The sequence below is a fragment of the Felis catus genome, chromosome B2 (genome assembly GCF_018350175.1).
Source record: "Felis catus isolate Fca126 chromosome B2, F.catus_Fca126_mat1.0, whole genome shotgun sequence".
Classification (NCBI taxonomy): domain Eukaryota; kingdom Metazoa; phylum Chordata; class Mammalia; order Carnivora; family Felidae; genus Felis; species Felis catus.
The window spans coordinates 68389690-68406849 of record NC_058372.1 but is presented as its reverse complement, the minus strand read 5'-3'; the positions used below and the strand labels follow the sequence as shown (position 1 = coordinate 68406849).

Sequence of the window (17160 nt, the reverse complement as noted above, 5' to 3'; positions counted from 1 at the left end):
AAAACTCTGGGAAAGATTAGAGAATAAAGGATATGGGAATAACTGAAATCATTAGAAGGAAGTACGGTGTATTTTTCAAAGACTACAGGCAAGAGGAAATCTTCCTAGGAAATAACCAAAGAAAACCAACATAAAAGTGGTCACCCAGAAAACGGCCACATTTTTCTTATGTTTCATTTCCAAGATGTCACTACCAAAAATGTTAATAGCTGAAAAGGCAATTAAACAATACATCTGGGCCTTTGTGAGCTATTGGCTAGAACCAACACAATAGTACACAGGTCATTGAAGTGCATGTAATGCATGAGTAAAGAAGAATACCACAGGCAGAAAAACATGCAGGTGCAAAATACAAAGGACACAAGGACATCTCTCCAAGGTACTGTGAGGAAAAAAAAACTCATAAGCTATGCTTACAGATATAGGGGTGAAAGCAATGAACTGTGCATAGACAAGGATGTGATGTAAATTATGCTGGTGTCATGCTGGATAAACCAATAAAGGAGCTTAATCGCTGCTACCAAAGCCCAAGGTTAATAGTGACAAACTCCCCCAACAGTTGCACAGCAATAGTATGAAAAAAGATGACTTTGGACAGAATCTGTATAGTGGCTATTCTCTGCACCTGGAGAAGTTCAATAGAACTGTGTGAAAGAAATCAGATACAAATCTGTCCAAAAGAGAGGGGAAAGACTCTTAGACAGACAGATGGTATTTTTAAAATTATAATGAAACCAGCTTCAGGGAAAATCTTTGACAGGGAAGTGAGGCGAGAAAATAAGCATCCATTAGCATAATGGGTCCCAGAGTCCAGGTACTACTTGATAAGTGCAGAATGTACAGTAGATTTTAAAGGAGCCACTAATTTGCCCCAATCCACCAAAAAGTCTGGACTCTCAGAGTTGCCAAGGAAATACAAGAGAGGTTTTCATTAATTTCTTGCTTCCAAATGACCTCTTCAAGAGTGGAAATTTCCCTGGAAAACTTAGAACCAGGAAATCAATCTCAACAGCCTAAGAGATGTCACCTTTGGACTGGTCCTCAATTTAATGGCAGGCATTGCCCCAAACAGACCCAGGTTAGAAAATGAAAAAAAGTAGCATCAATTCTGCCATGGACTCTCAAACCACAGTTCCTTAAGAGGAAGATAATGTCTGGTATTTATGTTACAACCAGCAAGAAGTGCAAAGATATGGAAGAGACAAAAGAATATGCAATGTCCCTGTTTGAGTCTTAGATATTTTTTCATAATGTTGTATCAACTGTAGAACTATGAAAATGTCATACTCCCATTAAGCACATCCCTCTCTTAAGGCAACTTTCTACTCTCTGGGTCGTGTGTGTGTGTGTGTGTGTGTGTGTGTGTGTGTGTGTGTGTAAGAGACAGAAAGACAGAGAGAGAGACAGAGAAAGTCAGAGAAAGAAAGAAAAGCAGCAGAGTGAATGAAGGAATGGTGTAAGGAGAGACAGATCCCAAAGGTGTAATCTTTACCCAAGGTCATATCATTTCCTTCACATTCTAAATCAGCCAGGACCAGTCACCTTGCCTATGAGGTTTATGGGTGCTGGTGGGAGATTCATGGGGTCCAGAGCCGAAGACAAAGAAAGATTTCTTAAAGATGTCTTTGGTGCAAAAAGGTGATTTTATTAAAGCACGGGGACAGGACATGTGGGCAGGAAGAGCTTTCCTGGACTCTGTGGAGAGACTGGTTATATGCTTGGGAGTTGGGGGAGGTAAAGTCCAGGGGAAGTTTCCAATGAGATTATCGTGTGTTAAATAAGACTCCCAGGATACTGGAGGCCCAGCTATTGTCAAGCCAAGGGTGTTTTTCCCTCTAGCAAACCATTAGCATTAAGACAGTAGGGAGTTCCTGGAGAAACCTTTTACTCTGCCTGCCTCAAGTATTTGCCAATGGGCTGTAGGGTATAAGGAAATTTAATTTTATCTGCCATTTCCTTGTGCCTTTGTTTCCCACATCACTGCCTCCAGGAAGCCTGATTAACAGAGATCTGTGCTGAGGCCTTCAGTCTGAGTAGACATGGTCAATTAGTAGATATGGTCAGTTCGCTGGGAAGGACAGAGCAAAGGGACTCTTATGCAGTTACCTGTCTTCCAATACCATTCTGATGCTCCCTACCATAGTAACAGAGATCCTCGTTTGAAAGATATTTCTTCCGAGGTCACCGCTACTTCTATTTCAACTTAATTTCCATATGGCTAAAAAATATGAAGAGCCAATCATTTTCAACAAACCCTTTTTCTAGGTCTACCCTTGCTTCCTCTCCCTTCTTCTTCATATCTCACAGTTCTTTCTTCCTTGGATCTCTATTACACTCATATTTTTTTCTAATTTTCCTTTCCCTCGTCTCCACCATTCTATCTTCCCCACTTTGAGCTCCCTTTGCAATGTTTTCATCCCTTCCTGTTGCAGGATTTCTTATCACAATACTCAGGGTTCATTGTCTGGCCGCTTTGAAGAATGAAGAGGTGTACACAAATGAGCAGCAGGCAAACGTTTATTAGAGTAGAAGATTAGAAAGTAAGAATAGAAGGAAACTTCTCTTTACAGAGAAGGGACATTGAAAAGTGAATGCCGGAGGACTATAGGCAAGGGTCCTTGTTTTATAAGGTTCTGGTCAGCCCTCCCCCTTCCCCTTTTGTTCCTTCTCAGGTTCTACCTTTATTGGCTTGACAGTTCTAGCTGCTGGATTGTCCATTCCTGATTGGCTTGTTCCCATTATGTGAGGGGTGGCCTATGGCCATACTTAGGTCTTTTGTCAAATTCCAGAGAGGAAACCTGAGGGGAAGTAGGTGGTGTCTTATATTCTTAAAAGGAATCTTACATCTGAGGGGGCTTGCTGTGGTCAGATACTCCCGGCATTGTTCCAAAATAGGTGTTTTTCCCACCCAGGGACCTCAGGCCCTAATCTTTCCCTCTCTGCCTACTTAATCCTATCTTCTCCTATCATACTCCTGCCTTAGCCTGCCTTCTCCCTCCCCTTTAAATACCATAATGATTCCCTGAAACTGCTATTATTTGGATTCAAGGTTTTGAATACAGTAAAACCTCTGTGGTTCATTGTAATTGGAAGAAAAAAAAAGGTCTTTAACTTACTGGAAATTTTGAGGAAGAAAACTTTTCTTGAAGAAACTGCATTTCAAAACATTCCAGGACAAAGCAATGAAACCACTGTCATGCGAAGGGGAGCTGTGAAAGCACTTTAACTGATAACTTATTTATAATTAGTGCATCCATTGTCTGAATGCAAATGTTTCAGCCGAAGGCCTTCACTCTCAATCAGCATAACATTTCCCTTGTTTAATCCATTAATTTACCTAGCAACCCCCTTTTTCAAAGATGCAAGTTAAATAAGGCTTCTGACTAACAAAACTATATGTCCCAGCAGATGGCCCATAGAAACAGCCTCGCTAGTCTAATCAAAACAGATTTTGCACAACAAACACTTGCTCTGTTGAATGGCCTTGTCACAATCACACTCTATGTCAGAGTCCTTCCCCATAAAGAAAAAAAAACTTAATTGGGTATTATTTGCTGTTTGCCTTGTAAGCAAACAGAGCTGGCCTTACATATAAATATGAAAATAGTCTGCCAGCTAGGTCCTGCTTTTCATTATCCTTCTCCTTTCTATCCACCTGGGCCCCTCGTCCCATGAGCAAGTGGTTGATTTCCCTACCTTCCAAGGAAGTGCCTTCTTCTTCTAAGGAGCAATCTCCATCCCACTGGAAAATTCACCCATTAACAGCTATTAAAAGCTATTAAAAGAAAAACTATTACCTATCAAGAATCCTTTTATTATTTTACCAGTCAACCCTGCTGTTTGTAAAATTCAACTTAAATAAAAAATGTCTGCTGAGGGGTGCCTGGGTGGCTCAGTCAGTTAAGCGCAACTCTTGATTTCGACTCAGTCCATGACCTCACATTCGTGAGTTTGAGCTCCACGTCCAGTTCCATGCTGACACTGTGGAACCTCTTGGGATTCTCTCTCCCTCTGCCTCTCCCTGGCTTGTGCTCTCTCTCTCTCTTTCTCCCTCTCAAAATAAATAAAACTTTTTTTTTTAAGTCTGCTGAATTTTATATCCTTTTCTGAATCAAAGACATAGAGCTTTGAATTTGATCAACATGAGATCTCAAAGAACTTACGTTGTCAATACACCTTTCTATGAAATCTACCCTTTACCCACAAACCAGCCCAGACCTTCTTTTCAGAGAGTGCACACCCACAGCTTCTGGTGAGAGGCTTTCTTTAGCACTGTTGAACTATTACACAACCCATAGACTTCCTTGGTCACTGCTGATTGGACCAGGGCTCCTTACCCAAAATGAGCCAATCAATTCTCTTTCCAGAGAAACTGGAAAGAAAATTGAGATATTCCAGTTATCTGGAATCTAAGGGCCTATATGTTTCTGTACATATAGAAACCTTATGTGCAAACGGAAACGATACAGAAGCCTTTAGTACAAGGCTTTGACAGGATTAATTTTGGAGTTACAGTGATACGCCCTCATTGCAAACTGGCCTAAAATAAGTTGACTATTAGGTTCTTTCACTGAAGGTAGAGGCAATAATATTTTAGCATTGGATTGAACTAAACTTCTTACCACAACTGGACAACAGAACCCAAGAACAGAGCCAAATGGAGCCCTAAGACAAGAAATGCCCCTCCCAAAATATACCTGATCATACAAAGAAGGGCTACATACACAATATTTCTAGCCAATCCCTGTATCTTAAACATCACACATTTATTTCTCATGCCCTTTGTGCTAATTTTAGATCTAGAGCTAAGCTGAGGTAAATATGTGTGCAACTTGTAGGAGCTGTCTTTGGAGTGTGGATTTCTGGTTAAGTTCCTTCAAATGCTGACGAAGGTATGTTGCCAAGTCTCTGGGAGCAGTGCCTGATTGAGTACTTAAAATTCAATTAATGGCCCCTCAGGCAAATAGCAACTCTGCATATAGAGCTGTATATACACTACATATACGTGTGTGTAAGTACAGCTATAGATAGATACACACACATACTATCTTCACTGAAGTGTTTTAAAATAGATTTAGACATTATAACTGCCGTGTGTTAGTAGAACCTAAGTACCCAGTCTGCAGAGAGGAAGATGAAACTGATGTCAACAGGAAGCAAAGGGAATACCTGAGGTCCCTGGGGAAGAATTCTTAAGACTGCTATCTTCATTTTCAGTAATTTCTCTCTCTCTGGTTTCAACCCTTTATGAGAACTAGCTGTACTGCCTACTGTGGGCTTGTACAAAATATCCCTATATCATATTAAAGTTCCCCTTTTCCTTATACTAATTTGAGTATATTCTATTGCTACCAAATATTCCTATCCTAAGAAATTAATACTATTCTGACATAGTTAATAAAATTACAAACAAAAATAAAGAAATTTGATATTTTAGTTAGCCTCCCAGCCTCATTATAGATAAAGGTATGATTCCCATTAGGCCTATTAAAATATTGAAAGTAGCTCAGAGCCACATTTGCCATCTTCGCAGATTCCTAGGAACCCCCAGTTGACAACCACTAAACAGCAGTGTGGATGTTCAAGTGGTTTTCTCTAAATATTTCCAAGCATATGTGCATTTTAAAAGAGGATGCTTTTTAAACTCAACCAATGTTTACTGAGTACTTGATATATACAAAGAACTGTCTTAAGTGCTAGAGGACATTTAAAGGTAGAAGACATTGTTGTTAACTATGGGGTTAGGATTCTATTAGCATCCTAATGAAAGAATTGAAGGGATAGGAAAGGTCACAAAGGACTACAATGAAGGGTCAATAAAGGCAGTAAATGTCATGAAAAGTATAAATTCTGAAGGGTATGAAGGCAAAGTATAGATTGCTCAGCTCAGTTAGAGTCCACAAAGTGTTCAAAGTATTGGCTAGATACTGAGAGACTGGGATGGTCTGCATAGGCAGAGATGTAAGAAAGAGAAGGGAAGGCCTAGAGGGCAAGAGAAACTGCAGGGACACACAAAGCCTGCAAGTCAGAGGACTTGTTCTAGAAACAGTAAGAGTGTGCTTCTACTGTGGTAGAAAATGCCTGAAGACATGATGTGCAAGGAAGACTAGAAAGGTAGGTTTGGACAGATTGGTGAAGACCATGAGTCACACACAAAAGTTTTAAAAACTTTGTTCTATTATCAATTTGGGGGGAGGGGTGGGTAGGAAGAGTCAGAACAGTAAAGGAACATGATAAATTCTGTACTTGAAAAAAGTATCTCTAGTGAGAGACTGTAAAAAGAATGGAAGACAGGAAATAGAGCTGGGAAGCCAGTTAGGGAGCTGTTTAAGTCCTCCAGGTGAGAGAGTTAATGAGGTGCTATTCTAGGGCAGTTGCAGGGAGAATAGAAACGAAGGGATAAAATTGAAAATCACTGTAAAGGTAGAGTTGACAGGATAAGATGACAAATTATATAGGAAGCTTGAAGGTCTACAAAAAAAATGACTTAAAGCTCCTTAGCCATGAAGATTTGGTTTCCTCTTCTTTAAAAAGGAGTTGTTATTTTTTCCTTCACAATATTTTGTGAAAATGAAGGGTACAATGCACGTAAAGGGAACATTTAACAAAAGGGATTCCTAAAGACCAGAAAGGAAAAATTTTCTAAAAGTAAGCTAAGGAGTCTTTTTTTTTATAGGAAATAACTTAGAGTCATATAGCCTTTGATTGCATTGAGAAGATTCTTCTAGATAAGACCAACCCTAAGTCAGAGACACACCTGGCATGAGTTCCCCACAAGTTTTAGTACACAGTCATAGAGGGTTCAGACACATGTCAAAGACTAAGATCACTACTCATTATTAACCTCAAATGGCAAACAGTTTTCCTGGCAATAAAAAATGAAGCCAACAGTCAGAAGCAGGAAGTTAACTAAAAATGACATCAAAGTAGTTGACTTGGCAAATCAAGTACTAAGGAACAAATGCATGTCAGCCATAAGACTGAAAGATGGAGTGATGTTCAAATGGACCCAATGGTACAGTTCTAAAACTAATTCCATAATAACTATGGAGCAACATCTAATATGGCTGTTTAGTGAGCAGCTCAGTGAAAATTGTCGGCCAAGGGCAGACTTTTAGAGCTGCTCTCAATAAATTCCATGAGATAATTAAACTCCAATGTCCTCCTAAGCCATTTAATGTATGTAATAAATTAATGTCTCTTTTGTATCTAAAACATTATTTGTTAATATATCATCTTTGGAGGAATTGAGAATAATCACTTCCAGCATTCTTTTCTTATTCATGGCTTAAAAGTGGAAACCTAATGTTATGGCCAAATGTCAAAATCTTCTATTTGTCCTGTATTCATACTGCAACAAAAGATGACCGAGGTATTAAGCAGATCTGCTGTCCTACGAATGCACTGCAAAGAAAACACAAGGAAAATGAAGGGGATAAACCTCCTGAAGTTCCCCCTTTATGCCAATCTATGCAATAGCTAGAGCTATTGCAATACCTCTGATAAAAATGTATAATTAAACTCTGAACTTTGAAACATTGGCCAGGTGTAGACACAAGCAAGCAAAGGGAAACAGTCAGTCAGACAGGGCTGACATGTGACCCAAACTTGTGAAGTACACTGCAGATGATCAAGGGGCAAATCAGAGAGGACTCCCAATAAGACCAGGACAAAGATGGTTCCTGGAGCTGTTTCTACACAGTAGCTCCACCAACTCTTTGTTCAGGAGAGATTAGAGGAAATCTGTTATATTTAAGTTAACTCTTTAATATGATGTATATAGTTCATTATATAATGTGAATTCTGTCAATTTATTTAAAAATCTATGCTAAAAAACATCTCCCTTCTATTCTAGCCCCAGTCAGATATTGCCAAGATGGATATTTGCACCAGATGTATCCCAATTAACATTTGTAGTTAAAATTCTGTGGTCCTGAGTAAGCAAATTAAGCAACTCCCACCTGGAATTCTTATTGATTCTAGCTACTTTTGCGTAAGCTTCTTTGCCAAAAGCACTTTCACTGAAAGATTTTCATGCAAACATTTTCACTGCATAACTAATTGCATATAAGATAATTTTGCCATAAGAAAATAAATAAATGACTGGATGAAAGATTGGTTTGACAGTTTGTTGGTTTCAACAATTGGTTGACAGTTTGGTTTCCTTTTTCCGTTGAAGCAATACTCTCATTTTTATACTATATAAATCTTAGCCCTAATGGTCTATACACTGATGCAGAGTTTTGAACCCACATTTCACCCAGAATTTTGGAACATCTATCAAAGGACATGTGACAATATGCCAAGAACAAATAACAGCATAGAAGGCTTTCACAACACAGTACAAGGCTCAGTTACAAATATGCATCCTAGTATTTGGAAAATGATACCACTCTTAATGAAGGAAGAAATTTTCAGAAAGAAAGAAAGAAAGAAAGAAAGAAAGAAAGAAAGAAAGAAAGAAAGAAAGCCAAACAAGGAGACAAACCAAAAAAAAAAAAAAAAAGTATAATATTATGAACAAAAAACCTTGAAGACAAGTGCTTTGGTACAGTCCACAAAATAAAATCAGTTATTTGCACAGCATTGCCATGAACCTACACGATTTTAAATGTATTCATTTTTTTAAATTTCTCAATAAAGCCTTTTTAATTTTGTTATTTATTTTTCATGTAGGATGTCATTTTGAATGAATGTCCCTTTTTTATTTTTTCATGATTTTATCTTTTATAGTAAAATGACCTTATGCCAATTAGTTATACCATGAAAATGCTTGCAGGGAAGATACATATGGTAAAGATAACCAGACACACATCTAGGGTGCTGTGCTTCACAAAAGGCACCTGGTATAGTCCGTGTAGAATAGATGCCTAAATTTTGTCTTACTTTCTTTGTTAACTTTAAGACGCTTCCATAATTTTTTCTCCACTTCACTGAGGTAACTGCAGCCAATCCTATAAAGTACTTCATTCACTCAACAAATATTTTTTGAGCCCCTCCAGGGAACTAGTATGCACTTGAATGGTTAACTTCCCACCCTACCACCAACTCAGCTCAACTAGTCTCTAAAAGGCGAAATTGCATATCCATTTTCTCTTTAAATCTACCACCTGTATATTTTCTGCCAATATGTTGATTTTCCTTCCTCTGTGCTCAGTGACTTGTGCTTCAAAAGAAAAGCAATCAAATGCAGTGGTTAAGAAAACAGACTTTGTAGCCTCGTTGCCAGAGTTTGAATCCCAGCTCTGGCACTTATTAGTTATGTGACCTTGGGTGAATTACTTCACCTCTAGGTCCCTTGTTTTTTCATTTATGAGAAGGGAAGAGTAATGATTCCCTTTACTTCCAGGGGCCATAATGAACATTGAAGAAGTTGATTTAGATAAAGCATTTGTAAAGAAGGGTTTCCAGCATATTAAGCAAGCACTATCTAAAATGTCCCATCTTATTATGCAAACTCCACTGTTAAAATGTTTCACATATTCAGGTCACCTGGGTGGCTCGGTTGGGCGGCAGACTCTTGACATTGACTCAGGTTGTGATCTTGTGGTGGTGATCTCATCATCTCTGATGGAGCCCAGCATCGGGCTGGATCCATGCTGGGTGTGAAGCCTCTTGGGATTCTTTCTCTCTTTCTCTCTCTCTCTCTCTCTCCCTTTCTTTCTCTGCCCCTCCCCCCATCAAAATAAACATTTTTTTTTATTTAAAAAAAAATTTTTTTTTAACGTTTATTTATTTTTGAGACAGAGAGAGACAGAGCATGAACGGGGGAGGGTCACAGAGAGAGGGAGACACAGGATCTGAAGCAGGCTCCAGGCTCTGAGCTGTCAGCACAGAGCCCGACGCGGGGCTCGAACCCACGGACCGTGAGATCATGACCTGAGCCGAAGTCGGACGCTTAACCGACCAAGCCACCCAGGCGCCCCAAAATAAACATTTTTAAAAAATGTTTTGCATATTCAGTGATCCCTGACTGGTCAGTGTGGCCTTGACTCTCCCCACCAGTCTAAATCTGTGCAGTTCAATCCCATCAGGCCCAATTCCCACTTTAGTAACAAATACTTTAAAAAAAAATTTTTTTTTAATGTTTTATTTATTTTTGAGACAGAGAGAGACAGAGCATGAGCAGGGGAGGGGCAGAGAGAGAGGAAGACACAGAATCCGAAGCAGGCTCCAGGCTCTGAGCTGTCAGCACAGAGCCCGATGCGGGGCTCAAACCCACAGACTGAGATCATGACCTGAGCCGAAGTTGGACGCTTAACCGACTGAGCCACCCAGACACCCCTGTAACAAATATTTTGTAGTCCCACCATACCATGCTAAAATAAATTCCATAGATAACATAACCTACCTATGTATATTATTTCAAAATAATTCATAGAAAGCCCCAACTATAATAAGTAGGAGATATAAAAATTATAATAAAATCATACTGGTTCACAACATAGCTGCTTGGGCAGGCTACAATAGCATCCTCACGTTGCAGTTGGGGAGGCAATGCCTTGAATGAGAAGACATAATGAAGTAATTATATATTTGTACTTTGCCTCCTGGTGGAGGCAAAAGCCAAAAAAACACACAATACAGCTGTGTTGTGTTGGCGTTCAAAACCCACGAGTGTTAATGCTACTAGCAGTTTTCTCAAGTGGAAAAATTCAAACAAAATAGATTACCACCTTCCCTCAATTTACCCAGTAACTGTATTTGTAGGAAATTCAATGTATAATAAAAACCATGGAAAAATTTACTTTGTGGTTATAGGTAAAACAGAACTGAGATCCAGTATCACAGAATTATAAACAACTTTTCACCTACATGAATTTGAGGTTAACATTCAAAAGCAGTGCAATACATGGGACAATTCTTCACCGTGAAGGATGGTGCCACATACTGCAAGACATCTAACCTCTCAGACCCTGCCTGCCGTGTCCATTAACTTTCCCCACCCCCTCAACCATTTGACCATGAAACTAATTGGAAAAAACCCAATAAGTTTCTAGAACAGCCCTTGGGGACAGAACTATCGTGCTAATAACCACTGGTTTAATGAATGACGGAGGGGAAGAAAGAGGGAAGATATTTGTTGGAATAGTTTCGTTCCTAAGAAGAGACCTCAAGAGCACTATCTCAAAAACTGAAAGGGATCTAGTGTCAGAACTACCCTCAGAGTGGAAGAGGAATTAAAATATTTCTTTCTATACTTCTGTATATTTAAAAATAAATAAATAAATAAACTTCAACATGAAATACAATGGATACATAACAAAATATAATAAAAATATTTAAAAACAAAGGCAAATTCTCAAAATCAAATATAATCAGGAAAAACCCAGAGTATGGGAAAACTACAAAAGTTTCTTCAGATAGTAAGTTGCAAGGAAGAGAGAGAAAAGAAAGGAGAGAGGTTATAGATTAGAAGAGACTCAAATGCATACCAACCACTTACAATTTTTGGATCTTGTCACATAATTAGAAATATAAACACTGCATGTTTGATGATATAGAATTGCTGTTAGATTTTTTTTGGTGTGACGTTGGAATTACAGTTATTTTTTAAATTTTTTTTTAAACTTTTTAATGTCTATTTATTTTTTAGAGAGAAACAGAGTGTGAGCAGGGAAGGGGCAGACAGAGAAGGACACATGGAATCTGAAGCAGGTTCCAGGCTCTGAGCTGTCAGCACAGAGCCCAACGCTGCATGATCAGCAATAGCAAGATCATGACCTGAGTGGAAGTCCCAGGCACAAACCAACTGAGAAGCCCAGCTGCCCGGAATTACGGTTATTTTTTAAATGAGTCCTTACCTTCTAGAGATACAAACACTAATATGTATAGATGAAAGAACATACGAAATTTTCTTCAAAATAATATAGGAGGGGGGCAATGAGGTGAGGACATGGCTGAAAGATTAGCCCATGAAGTCAACTCTATTTTTGGATATGTTTCACACATTGCATAATTTAAAAAATAAAATTGTAAGAATGTGGTTATAGAGAAAGAATAAACTAACAAGGATAATGATCTGGTAACATTCTAATTAATGCCATAATACTGCAAGGGGAAAAAAACTTTAAATAGAGAAAGAAATAAAAAAAAAAAAATCACCCACAATTCCATCAGAATCCAGTGTACCGTGACAGGATTCAGCAAGAATACTTTTGTTTGTTATTTTCATCCACTGTCTCTTTTCTACTTTACAAAGCTTTCGTCTTTTTTTTTTTTTTTTTTTTTTTTTTACAAACCTCACTAGCGTTTCAGGGTCTGAAAAAAAGGTGTAAAACTGTGTTCTATTCCCTTGAGAGACAGAAAGCAAAACCCCTACAAGGAGAACAGAGAGAAGGTTAGTCCTCCTGATATTTTGTCCATTGGTTACAGTCGTGGGAGACCCAGGAGTAAGCCCCGCTGGTCACCACAGGCCACGTAGAGGCACCCCGTGGCGGCAGCCGCAAAAACCTAAGGGGTCAGACGTAAAGCCGAAGCACTAGACGTAAAACCGGGACACCAGCCGCGGGGGAACACTCCCCTCTGGGAGACACTTGGCGCTGAGTACAGCAGAGGGAGGGCAGGAGGATGGCACCCAGCCGGAAAGAACAAAAAAGACGCATCTGCCTGCTGGAGCAGGGCATGGGGGCCAGCGTGAAGTCGGCACCTACTAGTCTCCGTCCTGGAGAGCACCCCAGCAGGTCCCCAAGTACGTGTCAAATCAGACGCCTGGTGCCCGGGACACCCACGACAGGTGCCCGGGACACCCACGACAGGCCCCCGCCGCACAAGGCCCGCACCCTTACATCGGCTTCCGCGCTGGGCCCAGGAGCGGGTGAGTCTGAGCGCGCAGGCCATTTACGAGCCCTGTCTCAGTTCATCTTAGTTTGTGGGTCTGTTGGACGGAGGGAGCCCCGCTGATTTTTAAAGCTAGATGTTTGGGAGGGAGGGGGGTTCTTTCAAGTGCAGGTTTTAAAAGTTGGAGATTTACAATGTAGGGTTTAGACCTTTTGCTCCTCAGAGAAAAGCTCCAGGTTTTGCATTCCCAACTCGGGGCCTCCAGGGGTGGGGTGAGGTTTACAGCGAGATTGCTTCCCAGCGTCTCCTACCTGCTTTGTTGTGGCGGTCTCTCACCCAATGCATAGCAGTTGCTCAGCCAGTTTTTAGGGTTTTTTCAGAGGAAGTTGTTCTGTATGTATCTGTACACTGGGGTGTTCCTGAGAGGAGAGCAGTTCGCGATCCTCTCGTATGGCCGTCTGACCCGGAAGTCGCGTAGGTTTCTGCTTCCAGCAGTCCTCGTGCTCAAAGATTTGCAGTTCCAGTTCCTTAAAACTTCTGTCCTCGCTCCTACCCAGAATTTTCCTTGCCCCTTCCAATGGACAGCCATACAAACCATGTTTGGAAAGAGTCCCTATTCTCAGTTTTCAGAGGATAGACTGCTAAGGGGAAAAGGAATCACTGATTTTGCCATGGTAGTCCCCTAAAAGAATATTGTATTGTCTGTAATTTACTATTTAAATTTACTAATTAAAAGTACTATTTAAATACTTGAGCATAGAAATTGTGGTGTGTACGTATGTTAGTTTTAATCTGTAACTGCATGTTAACTTGTATTTAATGGCCCCTGTTCACGCTCACTGCATGGGTGGATGGTTAGTATTTGAGTGGTGCTAATCACGAGCCCGTATTCCAGAGGCAGCCACTACGAGTATTTTTAACTATTCCTATCAGCATTAGAGGGTTTGTTAAATAGCAAAAGAGATATTAGAAATGACTTTTCCATGGTGAAACGAGAGGTATTCAAGACATATAGATTCCCTAGAAATACCATGTGTACCTCGGCAATCACTAGGGTATAAATATGATCACCCCATAGCTCACCCTTAAAGTGACATTCTTGGACGAGTGTTCTCTTATGTCCTGCATTTTGCCATTAACAAAATTCTGTTCTAATGGTTATCTAGGAATTTAGGAATTTCTCTTTGCAGTGTACATTTCATGAAGGGTATTAGGTGCCTGAGAATAGCATTGCATTGAGATTGCAAGGACAGGGTGATAACTAAATTTGTGCCACTTACTAAGTGGTGTTTATATATATGCAGAATCTGATGTAAGATATGCTTTCCCTGTAACCTGCTTATTGGATATGGAAGTGGGAGATGGATAGTCCTCCCTCACCTACAACAAATAATAAATAATAACCTCTGTCCCATATACCAGTAAAAATATATCCGTTGATAATGCAGAGCCAACTTGATTTAGATCATTTTGTAACAGATGTGTCCTTGACATTTCTGATTAGACTTAAAATGTTTTTTTTTCTGTACAAACGTCAAGTGTCTCAAGTATTTTAACATATATTTGGTTACCTTCTTTAGTGTTGTAAGTACAGCCCGCTTCTGTGCTTATCGTGGATCTGCAAACTGCTGCTCAGGGGTCAGACATGGCCTGCCACCTGTTGTTGTACAACTAGTGAGCTAATAATGGCTTTTACAATTTTAAATAAATGGAAAAATTAAAAGAAAAATAGTATTTTGTAACATGAAAATCATATATTTCAATTGCAGTGTCCCTAAAGAATATGTTTCGGAACACAGCCATGCCCATGTATTAGGTACTGTCTATGGCTGCTTTTGCACTACTACCTGAGTGATTATCATAGGGACACTGTGATGCCCTGAAGCCTAAATTATTTACTGTCTGGCCCTTAAGAGAAAAAGTTCCTGGACCTCTGGTGTTAGACTATAAGAAAGAGAAATCACACAGGGATGCCTGGGTGTTTCAGTCAGTTAAGCATCTGACTCTCGATTTTGGCTCAAGTCATGATCTCACAATTTGTGAGTTTGAGCCCCTCATGGGGCTCTCTGTGCTGAAAGTGTGAAGCCTGCTTGGGATTCTCTCTCTCTCTGCCTCCCTCTCTGCCCTTCCCTCACTCCTGTGTAGGCATGCATGTTCACTCTCTCTCAAAGAAAACCAAAAAAACAAAAAACACTTTAAAAAAATCACACAGTATTATAAACAACTGGTTTCCAAGTTCCAAATAGCTAATTTAAGAATTATCAAAAGAGAGGCACACTGGGTGTCTCAGTGGGTTAAGCATCTGACTCTTGGTTGCAGCTCAGGTCATGATCTCAAGGTTTGTGAGTTCGAGCCTCACAATAGGCTCTGTAGTGACAGCATGGAGCCTGCTTGGGATTCTCTCTCCCAATCTTTCTCTGCCCCTCCCCTGCACGCTCTCCCTCTGTCTCTCTAAATAAATAAATAAATAAATAAATAAATAAATAAATAAATAAATAAATAAATAAAATTATCCAAGAAAGTACAAGCCATCTCTAAGTTGGGAACAGATTTTTAAAAGGGTTTCCGTTCTTCACATTCTAAACTAAGATAAATGTTTATCACTCATTCCTAAAAGTTAATAATCTTTGCCATCCCCTGTACTGGTGCCAGGGCACAACATCTGACCGAACATATTATAAACAAGTAATCTTAATGCCTTGTTAGTATTCTTTACGTAGGCAAAAATGCCTCAGATAAACTTAGCACTGGCACAGTACCTCAATCTGAGATCTACTGCTATCTATTTCTCCCTCTTTTAATCCTATCCTACAGATACATAAAGATGTTTTCATTTAGCATATATATCTATTTCATGGCTTTTAAAAGGCCCACAAAGTTCAAATGCATTAAGAGATTTATAGCAATATTAGGCTCACAGTAGTGAGTCAAGGAAAAGTTTTGGTCAAGTTTTTGGGGCCAGAGCAGCCAATTAAAGTGTGCATACAGCTGCCTCTTATCTAATTAGTCTGGAGTGATTTGTCAACAAATAGGTCAAGAACTGCCATGAACAGTTATTTCAAAATAGAAGAGGCAGATACATTTTAATACACTAATCTACAGATTTCTCTGCATGCTGCATCTCTTCTGTTTAACCTCAATAAGAGTCTCTTCCAGCTAGAGACAACCTGTCAAAACTGTAGCTGAGGAAGAAGGTTTCAGCTCATTAGAACCCTACTCATCACCATCTTAAGAAGTTTCTGGAAAACTGAAAACTTAAGCAGGGCAGTTGAGGCCTGCACAAAATAAATCCAGACAGGCAGAATTCTAACATACCATTCCTGATCTAGTAAGGCCACACCGAGCATTTTTGACCCACTTTAAAAAAAAAGAATTGTGTTTACACATGAAAACTTTCTTTGATTTCCAAGATTCAGTAATCAATTTTAATTTTTTTTTAATGCTTTATTTTTGAAAGAGACAGAGAGTAAGTGGAGGAGGGGTAGAGAGAGAGAGAGAGAGAGACACAGAATCCAAAGCAGGCTCCAGATTCTGAGCTGTCAGCACAGAGCCCAACATGGGGCTCAAACTCACAGATCGTGAGATCATGACCTGAGCTGAAGTCCGACACTTAACCACTGAGCCACCCAGGCACCCCTGTCAATTTTAAATCAAAGAGAAATTCTCAACCAACCAAGAAGGAATTCAGCCCATTGGTATTAGCATATGGGAAAAAAAATATGTGGATAAACTCAGACTGAGAAAAAAATCAAGGTTGTTTGCTGGTCTGATTTTTAAATACGTGCATAAGAAAGTGTAAGGGAACTTGAATGAAGTTTTTCTTTAACTTTTCTGGAGTCTAGCAAAGACTTACTTTGCTACATGCTTACTACATGCTTGTTAAAAGTTGAATATTGAATGTGCCAGAGAATAATATTGATTCCAGTAGGCACATGTCATGAGTTCACTGTCATGAGTTCAAAACTATCAGTGGATTGTCCACCTTTTTTTTTTCCTGGTGGGATGCAGAGATCATGGATCCGTGGTCGTCCATAGCAGGAACCTTGGAATTCACAATAATCCACCCAGCTCTACTCCTGTCACTCAGAATGGGCATCAGCAGGCCAATTTTGCCTTCTCTTGAAACCCCTGAGACTAGCTAGCAGTTCTCTCAGTAACTTTTACCAGGCCTGCTACAAGCCCCTCACTCTGCATGGAGACTGTGCACTCATCTGCGTTTCAAGAAGCACACACTCCCTGCCTCTCAAGACCTGTCCAGAATTCTGCCCTCTTTTGCCTGATATTTCTATTAGCTTCCTGTGATAAGAAACAGAAAAATAGTGCTTAAGAGTGTATAGCTCTGGGATCCGGAGTGTTGGGTTCAAATTCTGGCCCCTGACT

At 39.7% G+C, this 17160-nt stretch overlaps 1 long non-coding RNA gene across 1 annotated transcript in view; it reads right to left on the bottom strand.

Moving 5' to 3' along the window:
* LOC123385436 overlaps positions 1 to 13249 on the bottom strand; it is a 554832-nt gene extending 541583 nt beyond the window's left edge. The window contains exon 1 of the long non-coding RNA XR_006597927.1: positions 13092 to 13249. This is a non-coding gene — a long non-coding RNA (uncharacterized LOC123385436). The remainder of the gene's footprint in view (positions 1 to 13091) is intronic.
* Between the last annotated feature and the right edge of the window lie 3911 nt (positions 13250 to 17160).